The sequence below is a fragment of the Molothrus aeneus genome, chromosome W, assembly GCF_037042795.1.
Source record: "Molothrus aeneus isolate 106 chromosome W, BPBGC_Maene_1.0, whole genome shotgun sequence".
In the NCBI taxonomy this organism is placed as follows: Eukaryota; Metazoa; Chordata; class Aves; order Passeriformes; family Icteridae; genus Molothrus; species Molothrus aeneus.
The window spans coordinates 12,421,453-12,435,302 of NC_089679.1; positions in this window are offsets into that span (position 1 = coordinate 12,421,453).

The following is a 13,850-nucleotide window of genomic DNA, read 5'->3' on the forward strand; positions in this document are numbered from 1 at the left end:
ACTCGTTCTTTTCCAATATAATAACAATGGAAAAGGCAGGAGAGTGGTAAAGTACTGGTTTCTCTAAGTCTGAATGCTGCCCACACTGTGCCTGCATGGTGCGGCTTGCACCTTCGCCTTTGGGAAGCTGCCGCTCGCCGATTCCCCCGGAGTCAAAGAAGCGGCTTCTTTGCGCACAACATTGTGGCGAGCGCAGGGAGCTCCTGAGAGCGGTTTGTGCCGAACGAAGCCCGGGACCGGCACTTAGCTTCGGAGAGCTGCGTATCTGCGTCTTCTGCGTGTCTTGCCGCTCAACACTCAGCAAAAAGCTTTTCCACCATATCTTGCAAAGAGAAACTCTGCCAGTAAAGAAAACATCCAAAATCTTGTTCTAAAGCTTGCACGGCGGTCTGCAAAGAGTTTTGCAAGAATGAAAGGTAGTTGTCCAAAACTCGTTCTTTTCCAATATAATAACAATGGAAAAGGCAGGAGAGTGGTAAAGTACTGGTTTCTCTAAGTCTGAATGCTGCCCACACTGTGCCTGCATGGTGCGGCTTGCACCTTCGCCTTTGGGAAGCTGCCGCTCGCCGATTCTCCCGGAGGCGAAGAAGCGGCTTCTTTGCGCACAACATTGTGGCGAGCGCAGGGAGCTCCTGAGAGCGGTTTGTGCCGAACGAAGCCCGGGACCGGCACTTAGCTTCAGGGAGCTGCGTATCTGCGTCTTCTGCGTGTCTTGCCGCTCAACACTCAGCAAAAAGCTTTTCCAGCATATCTTGCAAAGAGAAACTCTGCCAGTAAAGAAAACATCCAAAATCTTGTTCTAAAGCTTGCACGGAGGTCTGCAAAGAGTACTGCAAGAATGAAAGGTAGCTGTCCAAAACTCGTTCTTTTCGAATATAATAACAATGGAAAAGGCAGGAGAGTGGTAAAGTACTGGTTTCTCTAAGTCTGAATGCTGCCCACACTGTGCCTGCATGGTGCGGGTTGCACCTTCGCCTTTGGGAAGCTGCCGCTTGCCGATTCTCCCGGAGGCGAAGAAGCGGCTTCTTCGCACACAGAGCATTGGGCCGGTCGCGGTGAGCACCTAAGAGCGGCTTCTGCCGAAAGAAGCCGTGAACCGGCACTTAGCTTCGTAGAGCTGCGTATCTGCGCCTTCTGCGTGTCTTGCCGCTCAACACTCAGTAAAAAGCTTTTCCACCATATCTTGCAAAGAGAAACTCTGCCAGTAAAGAAAACATCCAAAATCTTGTTCTAAAGCTTGCACGGAGGTCTGCAAAGAGTTTTGCAAGAATGAAAGGTAGTTGTCCAAAACTCGTTCTTTTCCAATATAATAACAATGGAAAAGGCAGGAGAGTGGTAAAGTACTGGTTTCTCTAAGTCTGAATGCTGCCCACACTGTGCCTGCGTGGTGCGGCTTGCACCTTCGCCTTTGGGAAGCTGCCGCTCGCCGATTCTCCCGGAGGCGAAGAAGCGGCTTCTTTGCGCACAACATTGTGGCGAGCGCAGGGAGCTCCTGAGAGCGGTTTGTGCCGAACGAAGCCCGGGACCGGCACTTAGCTTCGGAGAGCTGCGTATCTGCGTCTTCTGCGTGTCTTGCCGCTCAACACTCAGCAAAAAGCTTTTCCACCATATCTTGCAAAGAGAAACTCTGCCAGTAAAGAAAACATCCAAAATCTTGTTCTAAAGCTTGCACGGAGGTCTGCAAAGAGTTTTGCAAGAATGAAAGGTAGTTGTCCAAAACTCGTTCTTTTCCAATATAATAACAATGGAAAAGGCAGGAGAGTGGTAAAGTACTGGTTTCTCTAAGTCTGAATGCTGCCCACACTGTGCCTGCATGGTGCGGCTTGCACCTTCGCCTTTGGGAAGCTGCCGCTCGCCGATTCTCCTGGAGGCGAAGAAGCGGCTTTTTGCGCACAACATTGTGGCGAGCGCAGGGAGCTCCTGAGAGCGGTTTGTGCCGAACGAAGCCCGGGACCGGCACTTAGCTTCGGAGAGCTGCGTATCTGCGTCTTCTGCGTGTCTTGCCGCTCAACACTCAGCAAAAAGCTTTTCCACCATATCTTGCAAAGAGAAACTCTGCCAGTAAAGAAAACATCCAAAATCTTGTTCTAAAGCTTGCACGGAGGTCTGCAAAGAGTTTTGCAAGAATGAAAGGTAGTTGTCCAAAACTCGTTCTTTTCCAATATAATAACAATGGAAAAGGCAGGAGAGTGGTAAAGTACTGGTTTCTCTAAGTCTGAATGCTGCCCACACTGTGCCTGCATGGTGCGGCTTGCACCTTCGCCTTTGGGAAGCTGCCGCTCGCCGACTCTCCTGGAGGCGAAGAAGCTGCTTCTTTGCGCACAACATTGTGACGAGCGCAGGGAGCTCCTGAGAGCGGTTTGTGCCGAACGAAGCCCGGGACCGGCACTTAGCTTCGGAGAGCTGCGTATCTGCGCCTTCTGCGTGTCTTGCCGCTCAACACTCAGCAAAATCTTTTCCACCATATCTTGCAAAGAGAAACTCTGCCAGTAAAGAAAACATCCAAAATCTTGTTCTAAAGCTGGCACGGAGGTCTGCAAAGAGTTTTGCAAGAATGAAAGGTAGTTGTCCAAAACTCGTTCTTTTCCAATATAATAACAATGGAAAAGGCAGGAGAGTGGTAAAGTACTGGTTTCTCTAAGTCTGAATGCTGCCCACACTGTGCCTGCATGGTGCGGCTTGCATCTTCGCCTTTGGGAAGCTGCCGCTCGCCGATTCTCCCGGAGGCGAAGAAGCGGCTTCTTTGCGCTCAACATTGTGGCGAGCGCAGGGAGCTCCTGAGAGCGGTTTGTGCCGAACGAAGCCCGGGAGCGGCACTTAGCTTCGGAGAGCTGCGTATCTGCGCCTTCTGCGTGTCTTGCCGCTCAACACTCAGCAAAATCTTTTCCACCATATCTTGCAAAGAGAAACTCTGCCAGTAAAGAAAACATCCAAAATCTTGTTCTAAAGCTTGCACGGAGGTCTGCAAAGAGTTTTGCAAGAATGAAAGCTAGTTGTCCAAAACTCGTTCTTTTCGAATATAATAACAATGGAAAAGGCAGGAGAGTGGTAAAGTACTGGTTTCTCTAAGTCTGAATGCTGCCCACACTGTGCCTGCATGGTGCGGCTTGCACCTTCGCCTTTGGGAAGCTGCCGCTTGCCGATTCTCCCGGAGGCGAAGAAGCGGCTGCTTCGCACACAGAGCATTGGGCCGGTCGCGGTGAGCACCTAAGAGCGGCTTCTGCCGAAAGAAGCCGTGGACCGGCACTTAGCTTCGGAGAGCTGCGTATCTGCGCCTTCTGCGTGTCTTGCCGCTCAACACTCAGCAAAAAGCTTTTCCACCATATCTTGCAAAGAGAAACTCTGCCAGTAAAGAAAACATCCAAAATCTTGTTCGAAACCTTGCACGGAGGTCTGCAAAGAGTTTGCAAGAATGAAAGGTAGTTGTCCAAAACTCGTTCTTTTCCAATATAATAACAATGGAAAAGGAAGGAGAGTGGTAAAGTACTGGTTTCTCTAAGTCTGAATGCTGCCCACACTGTGCCTGCGTGGTGCGGCTTGCATCTTCGCCTTTGGGAAGCTGCCGCTTGCCGATTCTCCCGGAGGCGAAGAAGCGGCTTCTTCGCACACAGAGCATTGGGCCGGTCGCGGTGAGCACCTAAGAGCGGCTACTGCCGAAAGAAGCCGTGAACCGGCACTTAGCTTCGTAGAGCTGCGTATCTGCGCCTTCTGCGTGTCTTGCCGCTCAACACTCAGTAAAAAGCTTTTCCACCATATCTTGCAAAGAGAAACTCTGCCAGTAAAGAAAACATCCAAAATCTTGTTCTAAAGCTTGCACGGAGGTCTGCAAAGAGTTTTGCAAGAATGAAAGGTAGTTGTCCAAAACTCGTTCTTTTCCAATATAATAACAATGGAAAAGGCAGGAGAGTGGTAAAGTACTGGTTTCTCTAAGTCTGAATGCTGCCCACACTGTGCCTGCGTGGTGCGGCTTGCACCTTCGCCTTTGGGAAGCTGCCGCTCGCCGATTCTCCCGGAGGCGAAGAAGCGGCTTCTTTGCGCACAACATTGTGGCGAGCGCAGGGAGCTCCTGAGAGCGGTTTGTGCCGAACGAAGCCCGGGACCGGCACTTAGCTTCGGAGAGCTGCGTATCTGCGTCTTCTGCGTGTCTTGCCGCTCAACACTCAGCAAAAAGCTTTTCCACCATATCTTGCAAAGAGAAACTCTGCCAGTAAAGAAAACATCCAAAATCTTGTTCTAAAGCTTGCACGGAGGTCTGCAAAGAGTTTTGCAAGAATGAAAGGTAGTTGTCCAAAACTCGTTCTTTTCCAATATAATAACAATGGAAAAGGCAGGAGAGTGGTAAAGTACTGGTTTCTCTAAGTCTGAATGCTGCCCACACTGTGCCTGCATGGTGCGGCTTGCACCTTCGCCTTTGGGAAGCTGCCGCTCGCCGATTCTCCTGGAGGCGAAGAAGCGGCTTTTTGCGCACAACATTGTGGCGAGCGCAGGGAGCTCCTGAGAGCGGTTTGTGCCGAACGAAGCCCGGGACCGGCACTTAGCTTCGGAGAGCTGCGTATCTGCGTCTTCTGCGTGTCTTGCCGCTCAACACTCAGCAAAAAGCTTTTCCACCATATCTTGCAAAGAGAAACTCTGCCAGTAAAGAAAACATCCAAAATCTTGTTCTAAAGCTTGCACGGAGGTCTGCAAAGAGTTTTGCAAGAATGAAAGGTAGTTGTCCAAAACTCGTTCTTTTCCAATATAATAACAATGGAAAAGGCAGGAGAGTGGTAAAGTACTGGTTTCTCTAAGTCTGAATGCTGCCCACACTGTGCCTGCATGGTGCGGCTTGCACCTTCGCCTTTGGGAAGCTGCCGCTCGCCGACTCTCCTGGAGGCGAAGAAGCTGCTTCTTTGCGCACAACATTGTGACGAGCGCAGGGAGCTCCTGAGAGCGGTTTGTGCCGAACGAAGCCCGGGACCGGCACTTAGCTTCGGAGAGCTGCGTATCTGCGCCTTCTGCGTGTCTTGCCGCTCAACACTCAGCAAAATCTTTTCCACCATATCTTGCAAAGAGAAACTCTGCCAGTAAAGAAAACATCCAAAATCTTGTTCTAAAGCTGGCACGGAGGTCTGCAAAGAGTTTTGCAAGAATGAAAGGTAGTTGTCCAAAACTCGTTCTTTTCCAATATAATAACAATGGAAAAGGCAGGAGAGTGGTAAAGTACTGGTTTCTCTAAGTCTGAATGCTGCCCACACTGTGCCTGCATGGTGCGGCTTGCATCTTCGCCTTTGGGAAGCTGCCGCTCGCCGATTCTCCCGGAGGCGAAGAAGCGGCTTCTTTGCGCTCAACATTGTGGCGAGCGCAGGGAGCTCCTGAGAGCGGTTTGTGCCGAACGAAGCCCGGGAGCGGCACTTAGCTTCGGAGAGCTGCGTATCTGCGCCTTCTGCGTGTCTTGCCGCTCAACACTCAGCAAAATCTTTTCCACCATATCTTGCAAAGAGAAACTCTGCCAGTAAAGAAAACATCCAAAATCTTGTTCTAAAGCTTGCACGGAGGTCTGCAAAGAGTTTTGCAAGAATGAAAGCTAGTTGTCCAAAACTCGTTCTTTTCGAATATAATAACAATGGAAAAGGCAGGAGAGTGGTAAAGTACTGGTTTCTCTAAGTCTGAATGCTGCCCACACTGTGCCTGCATGGTGCGGCTTGCACCTTCGCCTTTGGGAAGCTGCCGCTTGCCGATTCTCCCGGAGGCGAAGAAGCGGCTGCTTCGCACACAGAGCATTGGGCCGGTCGCGGTGAGCACCTAAGAGCGGCTTCTGCCGAAAGAAGCCGTGGACCGGCACTTAGCTTCGGAGAGCTGCGTATCTGCGCCTTCTGCGTGTCTTGCCGCTCAACACTCAGCAAAAAGCTTTTCCACCATATCTTGCAAAGAGAAACTCTGCCAGTAAAGAAAACATCCAAAATCTTGTTCGAAACCTTGCACGGAGGTCTGCAAAGAGTTTGCAAGAATGAAAGGTAGTTGTCCAAAACTCGTTCTTTTCCAATATAATAACAATGGAAAAGGAAGGAGAGTGGTAAAGTACTGGTTTCTCTAAGTCTGAATGCTGCCCACACTGTGCCTGCGTGGTGCGGCTTGCATCTTCGCCTTTGGGAAGCTGCCGCTCGCCGATTCTCCCGGAGGCGAAGAAGCGGCTTCTTTGCGCTCAACATTGTGGCGAGCGCAGGGAGCTCCTGAGAGCGGTTTGTGCCGAACGAAGCCCGGGTCCGGCACTTAGCTTCGGAGAGCTCCGTATCTGCGCCTTCTGCGTGTCTTGCCGCTCAACACTCAGTAAAAAGCTTTTCCACCATATCTTGCAAAGAGAAACTCTGCCAGTAAAGAAAACATCCAAAATCTCGTTCTAAAGCTTGCACAGAGGTCTGCAAAGAGTTTTGCAAGAATGAAAGGTAGTTGTCCAAAACTCGTTCTTTTCCAATATAATAACAATGGAAAAGGCAGGAGAGTGGTAAAGTACTGGTTTCTCTAAGTCTGAATGCTGCCCACACTGTGCCTGAATGGTGCGGCTTGCACCTTCGCCTTTGGGAAGCTGCCGCTCGCCGATTCTCCCGGAGGCGAAGAAGCGGCTTCTTTGCGCACAACATTGTGGCGAGCGCAGGGAGCTCCTGAGAGCGGCTTCTGCCGAAAGAAGCCGTGAACCGGCACTTAGCTTCGTAGAGCTGCGTATCTGCGCCTTCTGCGTGTCTTGCCGCTCAACACTCAGTAAAAAGCTTTTTCACCATATCTTGCAAAGAGAAACTCTGCCAGTAAAGAAAACATCCAAAATCTTGTTCTAAAGCTTGCACGGAGGTCTGCAAAGAGTTTTGCAAGAATGAAAGGTAGTTGTCCAAAACTCGTTCTTTTCCAATATAGTAACAATGGAAAAGGCAGGAGAGTGGTAAAGTACTGGTTTCTCTAAGTCTGAATGCTGCCCACACTGTGCCTGCATGGTGCGGCTTGCACCTTCGCCTTTGGGAAGCTGCCGCTCGCCGATTCTCCCGGAGGTGAAGAAGCGGCTTCTTTGCGCACAACATTGTGGCGAGCGCAGGGAGCTCCTGAGAGCGGTTTGTGCCGAACGAAGCCCGGGACCGGCACTTAGCTTCGGAGAGCTGCGTATCTGCGTCTTCTGCGTGTCTTGCCGCTCAACACTCAGCAAAAAGCTTTTCCACCATATCTTGCAAAGAGAAACTCTGCCAGTAAAGAAAACATCCAAAATCTTGTTCTAAAGCTTGCACGGCGGTCTGCAAAGAGTATTGCAAGAATGAAAGGTAGTTGTCCAAAACTCGTTCTTTTCCAATATAATAACAATGGAAAAGGCAGGAGAGTGGTAAAGTACTGGTTTCTCTAAGTCTGAATGCTGCCCACACTGTGCCTGCATGGTGCGGCTTGCACCTTCGCCTTTGGGAAGCTGCCGCTCGCCGATTCTCCCGGAGGCGAAGAAGCGGCTTCTTCGCACACAGAGCATTGGGCCGGTCGCGGTGAGCACCTAAGAGCAGCTTCTGCCGAAAGAAGCCGTGAACCGGCACTTAGCTTCGTAGAGCTGCGTATCTGCGCCTTCTGCGTGTCTTGCCGCTCAACACTCAGTAAAAAGCTTTTCCACCATATCGTGTAAAGAGAAACTCTGCCAGTAAAGAAAACATCCAAAATCTTGTTCTAAAGCTTGCACGGAGGTCTGCAAAGAGTTTTGCAAGAATGAAAGGTAGTTGTCCAAAACTCGTTCTTTTCCAATATAATAACAATGGAAAAGGCAGGAGAGTGGTAAAGTACTGGTTTCTCTAAGTCTGAATGCTGCCCACACTGTGCCTGCATGGTGCGGCTTGCACCTTCGCCTTTGGGAAGCTGCCGCTCGCCGATTCTCCCGGAGGCGAAGAAGCAGCTTCTTTGCGCACAACATTGTGGCGAGCGCAGGGAGCTCCTGAGAGCGGTTTGTGCCGAACGAAGCCCGGGACCGGCACTTAGCTTCGGAGAGCTGCGTATCTGCGTCTTCTGCGTGTCTTGCCGCTCAACACTCAGCAAAAAGCTTTTCCACCATATCTTGCAAAGAGAAACTCTGCCAGTAAAGAAAACATCCAAAATCTTGTTCTAAAGCTTGCACGGAGGTCTGCAAAGAGTTTTGCAAGAATGAAAGCTAGTTGTCCAAAACTCGTTCTTTTCCAATATAATAACAATGGAAAAGGAAGGAGAGTGGTAAAGTACTGGTTTCTCTAAGTCTGAATGCTGCCCACACCGTGCCTGCATGGTGCGGCTTGCACCTTCGCCTTTGGGAAGCCGCCGCTCGCCGATTCTCCCGGAGGCGAAGAAGCGGCTTCTTTGCGCACAACATTGTGGCGAGCGCAGGGAGCTCCTGAGAGCGTTTTGTGCCGAACGAAGCCCCAGACCGGCACTTAGCCTCGGAGAGCTGCGTATCTGCGCCTTCTGCGTGTCTTGCCGCTCAACACTCAGCAAAATCTTTTCCACCATATCTTGCAAAGAGAAACTCTGCCAGTAAAGAAAACATCAAAAATCTTGTTCTAAAGCTTGCACGGAGGTCTGCAAAGAGTTTTGCAAGAATGAAAGCTAGTTGTCCAAAACTCGTTCTTTTCCAATATAATAACAATGGAAAAGGCAGGAGAGTGGTAAAGTACTGGTTTCTCTAAGTCTGAATGCTGCCCACACTGTGCCTGCGTGGTGCGGCTTGCATCTTCGCCTTTGGGAAGCTGCCGCTCGCCGATTCTCCCGGAGGCGAAGAAGCGGCTTCTTCGCACACAGAGCATTGGGCCGGTTGCGGTGAGCACCTAAGAGCGGCTTCTGCCGAAAGAAGCCGTGGACCGGCACTTAGCTTCGGAGAGCTGCGTATCTGCGCCTTCTGCGTGTCTTGCCGCTCAACACTCAGCAAAATCTTTTCCACCATATCTTGCAAAGAGAAACTCTGCCAGTAAAGAAAACATCCAAAATCTTGTTCTAAAGCTTGCACGGAGGTCTGCAAAGAGTTTTGCAAGAATGAAAGCTAGTTGTCCAAAACTCGTTCTTTTCCAATATAATAACAATGGAAAAGGCAGGAGAGTGGTAAAGTACTGGTTTCTCTAAGTCTGAATGCTGCCCACACTGTGCCTGCATGGTGCGGCTTGCACCTTCGCCTTTGGGAAGCTGCCGCTCGCCGATTCTCCCGGAGGCGAAGAAGCGGCTTCTTTGCGCACAACATTGTGGCGAGCGCAGGGAGCTCCTGAGAGCGGTTTGTGCCGAACGAAGCCCGGGACCGGCACTTAGCTTCGGAGAGCTGCGTATCTGCGTCTTCTGCGTGTCTTGCCGCTCAACACTCAGCAAAAAGCTTTTCCACCATATCTTGCAAAGAGAAACTCTGCCAGTAAAGAAAACATCCAAAATCTTGTTCGAAACCTTGCACGGAGGTCTGCAAAGAGTATTGCAAGAATGAAGGTAGCTGTCCAAAACTCGTTCTTTTCGAATATAATAACAATGGAAAAGGCGGGAGAGTGGTAAAGTACTGGTTTCTCTAAGTCTGAATGCTGCCCACACTGTGCCTGCGTGGTGCGGCTTGCATCTTCGCCTTTGGGAAGCTGCCGCTCGCCGATTCTCCCGGAGGCGAAGAAGCGGCTTCTTTGCGCTCAACATTGTGGCGAGCGCAGGGAGCTCCTGAGAGCGTTTTGTGCCGAACGAAGCCCCGGACCGGCACTTAGCTTCGGAGAGCTGCGTATCTGCGCCTTCTGCGTGTCCTGCCGCTCAACACTCAGCAAAATCTTTTCCACCATATCTTGCAAAGAGAAACTCGGCCAGTAAAGAAAACATCCAAAATCTCGTTCTAAAGCTTGCACAGAGGTCTGCAAAGCGTTTTGCAAGAATGAAAGGTAGTTGTCCAAAACTCGTTCTTTTCGAATATAATAACAATGGAAAAGGCAGGAGAGTGGTAAAGTACTGTTTTCTCTACGTCTGAATGCTGCCCACACTGTGCCTGCGTGGTGCGGCTTGCATCTTCGCCATTGGGAAGCTGCCGCTCGCCGATTCTTCCGGATGGCGAAGAAGCGGCTTCTTTGAGCACAACATTGTGGCGAGCGCAGGGAGCTCCTGAGAGCGGTTTGTGCCGAACGAAGCCCGGGACCGGCACTTAGCTTCGGAGAGCTGCGTATCTGCGCCTTCTGCGTGTCTTGCCGCTCAACACTCAGCAAAATCTTTTCCACCATATCTTGCAAAGAGAAACTCTGCCAGTAAAGAAAACATCCAAAATCTTGTTCTAAAGCTTGCACTGAGGTCTGCAAAGAGTTTTGCAAGAATGAAAGGTAGTTGTCCAAAACTCGTTCTTTTCGAATATAATAACAATGGAAAAGGCAGGAGAGTGGTAAAGTACTGTTTTCTCTAAGTCTGAATGCTGCCCACACCGCGCCTGCATGGTGCGGCTTGCATCTTCGCCTTTGGGAAGCTGCTGCTCGCCGATTCTCCCGGAGGCAAAGAAGCGGCTTCTTTGCACACAGAGCATTGGGCCGGTCGCGGTGAGCAACTAAGAGCGGCTTCTGCCGAAAGAAGCCGTGGACCGGCACTTAGCTTCGGAGAGCTGCGTATCTGCGTCTTCTGCGTGTCTTGCCGCTCAGCACTCAGCAAAATCTTTTCCACCATATCTTGCAAAGAGAAACTCTGCCAGTAAGGAAAACATCCAAAATCTTGTTCTAAAGCTTGCACGGAGGTCTGCAAAGAGTTTTGCAAGAATGAAAGGTAGTTGTCCAAAACTCGTTCTTTTCCAATATAATAACAATGGAAAAGGCAGGAGAGTGGTAAAGTACTGTTTTCTCTAAGTCTGAATGCAGCCCACACTGTGCCTGCATGGTGCGGCTTGCATCTTTGCCTTTGGGAAGCTGCCGCTCGCCGATTCTCCCGGAGGCGAAGAAGCTGCTTCTTCGCACACAGAGCATTTGGCCGGTTGCGGTGAGCACCTAAGAGCGGCTTCTGCCAAAAGAAGCCGTGGACCGGCACTCTAGCTTCGGAGAGCTGAGTATCAGCGTCTTCTGCGTGTCTTGCCGCTCAACACTCAGCAAAATCTTTTCCACCATATCTTGCAAAGAGAAACTCTGCCAGTAAGGAAAACATCCAAAATCTTGTTCTAAAGCTTGCACGGAGGTCTGCAAAGAGTTTTGCAAGAATGAAAGGTAGTTGTCCAAAACTCGTTCTTTTCGAATAAAAATAACAATGGAAAAGGCATGAGAGTGGTAAAGTACTGGTTTCTCTAAGTCTGAATGCTGCCCTCACGGTGCCTGCATGGTGCGGCTTGCATCTTCGCCTTTGGGAAGCTGCCGCTCGCCGATTCTCCCGGAGGCGAAGAAGCGGCTTCTTTGCGCACAACATTGTGGCGAGCGCAGGGAGCTCCTGAGAGCGGTTTGTGCCGAACGAAGCCCGGGACCGGCACTTAGCTTCGGAGAGCTGCGTATCTGCGTCTTCTGCGTGTCTTGCCGCTCAACACTCAGCAAAATCTTTTCCACCATATCTTGCAAAGAGAAACTCTACCAGTAACGAAAACATCCAAAATCTTGTTCTAAAGCTTGCACGGAGGTCTGCAAAGAGTTTTGCAAGAATGAAAGGTAGTTGTCCAAAACTCGTTCTTTTCGAATATAATAACAATGGAAAAGGCAGGAGAGTGGTAAAGTACTGGTTTCTCTAAGTCTGAATGCTGCCCACACTGTGCCTGCATGGTGCGGCTTGCACCTTCGCCTTTGGGAAGCTGCCGCTCGCCGATTCTCCCAGAGGCGAAGAAGCGGCTTCTTTGCGCACAACATTGTGGCGAGCGCTGGGAGCTCCTAAGAGCGGTTTGTGCCAAACGAAGCCCGGGACCGGCACTTAGCTTCGGAGAGCTGCGTATCTGCGTCTTCTGCGTGTCTTGCCGCTCAACACTCAGCAAAAAGCTTTTCCACCATATCTTGCAAAGAGAAACTCTGCCAGTAAAGAAAACATCCAAAATCTTGTTCTAAAGCTTGCACGGAGGTCTGCAAAGAGTTTTGCAAGAATGAAAGGTAGTTGTCCAAAACTCGTTCTTTTCGAATATAACAACAATGGAAAAGGCAGGAGAGTGGTAAAGTACTGGTTTCTCTAAGTCTGAATGCTGCCCACACTGTGCCTGCATGGTGCGGCTTGCACCTTCGCCTTTGGGAAGCTGCCGCTCGCCGATTCTCCCGGAGGCGAAGAAGCGGCTTCTTTGCGCACAACATTGTGGCGAGCGCAGGGAGCTCCTGAGAGCGGTTTGTGCCGAACGAAGCCCGGGACCGGCACTTAGCTTCGGAGAGCTGCGTATCTGCATCTTCTGCGTGTCTTGCCGCTCAACACTCAGCAAAAAGCTTTTCCACCATATCTTGCAAAGAGAAACTCTGCCAGTAAAGAAAACATCCAAAATCTTGTTCTAAAGCTTGCACGGAGGTCTGCAAAGAGTATTGCAAGAATGAAGGTAGCTGTCCAAAACTCGTTCTTTTCGAATATAATAACAATGGAAAAGGCGGGAGAGTGGTAAAGTACTGGTTTCTCTAAGTCTGAATGCTGCCCACACTGTGCCTGCGTGGTGCGGCTTGCATCTTCGCCTTTGGGAAGCTGCCGCACGCCGATTCTCCCGGAGGCGAAGAAGCGGCTTCTTTGCGCTCAACATTGTGGCGAGCGCAGGGAGCTCCTGAGAGCGTTTTGTGCCGAACGAAGCCCCGGACCGGCACTTAGCTTCGGAGAGCTGCGTATCTGCGCCTTCTGCTAGTCCTGCCGCTCAACACTCAGCAAAATCTTTTCCACCATATCTTGCAAAGAGAAACTCTGCCAGTAAAGAAAACATCCAAAATCTTGTTCTAAAGCTTGCACGGAGGTCTGCAAAGAGTTTTGCAAGAATGAAAGCTAGTTGAACAAAACTCGTTCTTTTCGAATATAATAACAATGGAAAAGGCAGGAGAGTGGTAAAGTACTGGTTTCTCTAAGTCTGAATGCTGCCCACACTGTGCCTGCGTGGTGCGGCTTGCATCTTCGCCTTTGGGAAGCTGCCGCTCGCCGATTCTCCCGGAGGCGAAGAAGCGGCTTCTTTGCGCGCAACATTGTGGCGAGCGCAGGGAGCTCCTGAGAGCGGTTTGTGCCGAACGAAGCCCGGGACCGGCACTTAGCTTCGGAGAGCTGCGTATCTGCGCCTTCTGCGTGTCTTGCCGCTCAACACTCAGCAAAATATTTGCCACCATATCTTGCAAAGAGAAACTCTGCCAGTAAAGAAAACATCCAAAATCTTGTTCTAAAGCTTGCACGGAGGTCTGCAAAGAGTTTTGCAAGAATGAAAGTTAGTTGTCCAAAACTCGTTCTTTTCGAATATAATAACAATGGAAAAGGCAGGAGAGTGGTAAAGTACTGGTATCTCTAAGTCTGAATGCTACCGACACTGTGCCTGCTTGGTGCGGCTTGCATCTTCGCCTTTGGGAAGCTGCCGCTCGCCGATTCTCCCGGAGGCGAAGAAGCGGATTCTTTGTGCATAACAATGTGCCGAGCGCAGGGAGCTCCTGAGAGCAGTTTGTGCCGAACGAAGCCCGGGACCGGCACTTAGCTTCGGAGAGCTGGGTATCTGCGTCTTCTGCGTGTCTTGCCACTCAACACTCAGCAAAAAGCTTTTCCACCATATCTTGCAAAGAGAAACTCTGCCAGTAAAGAAAACATCCAAAATCTTGTTCTAAAGCTTGCACGGAGGTCTGCAAAGAGTTTTGCAAGAATGAAAGGTAGTTGTCCAAAACTCGTTCTTTTCCAATATAATAACAATGGAAAAGGCAGGAGAGTGGTAAAGTACTGGTTTCTCTAAGTCTGAATGCTGCCCACACGGTGCCTGCATGGTGCGGCTTGCATCTTCGCCTTTG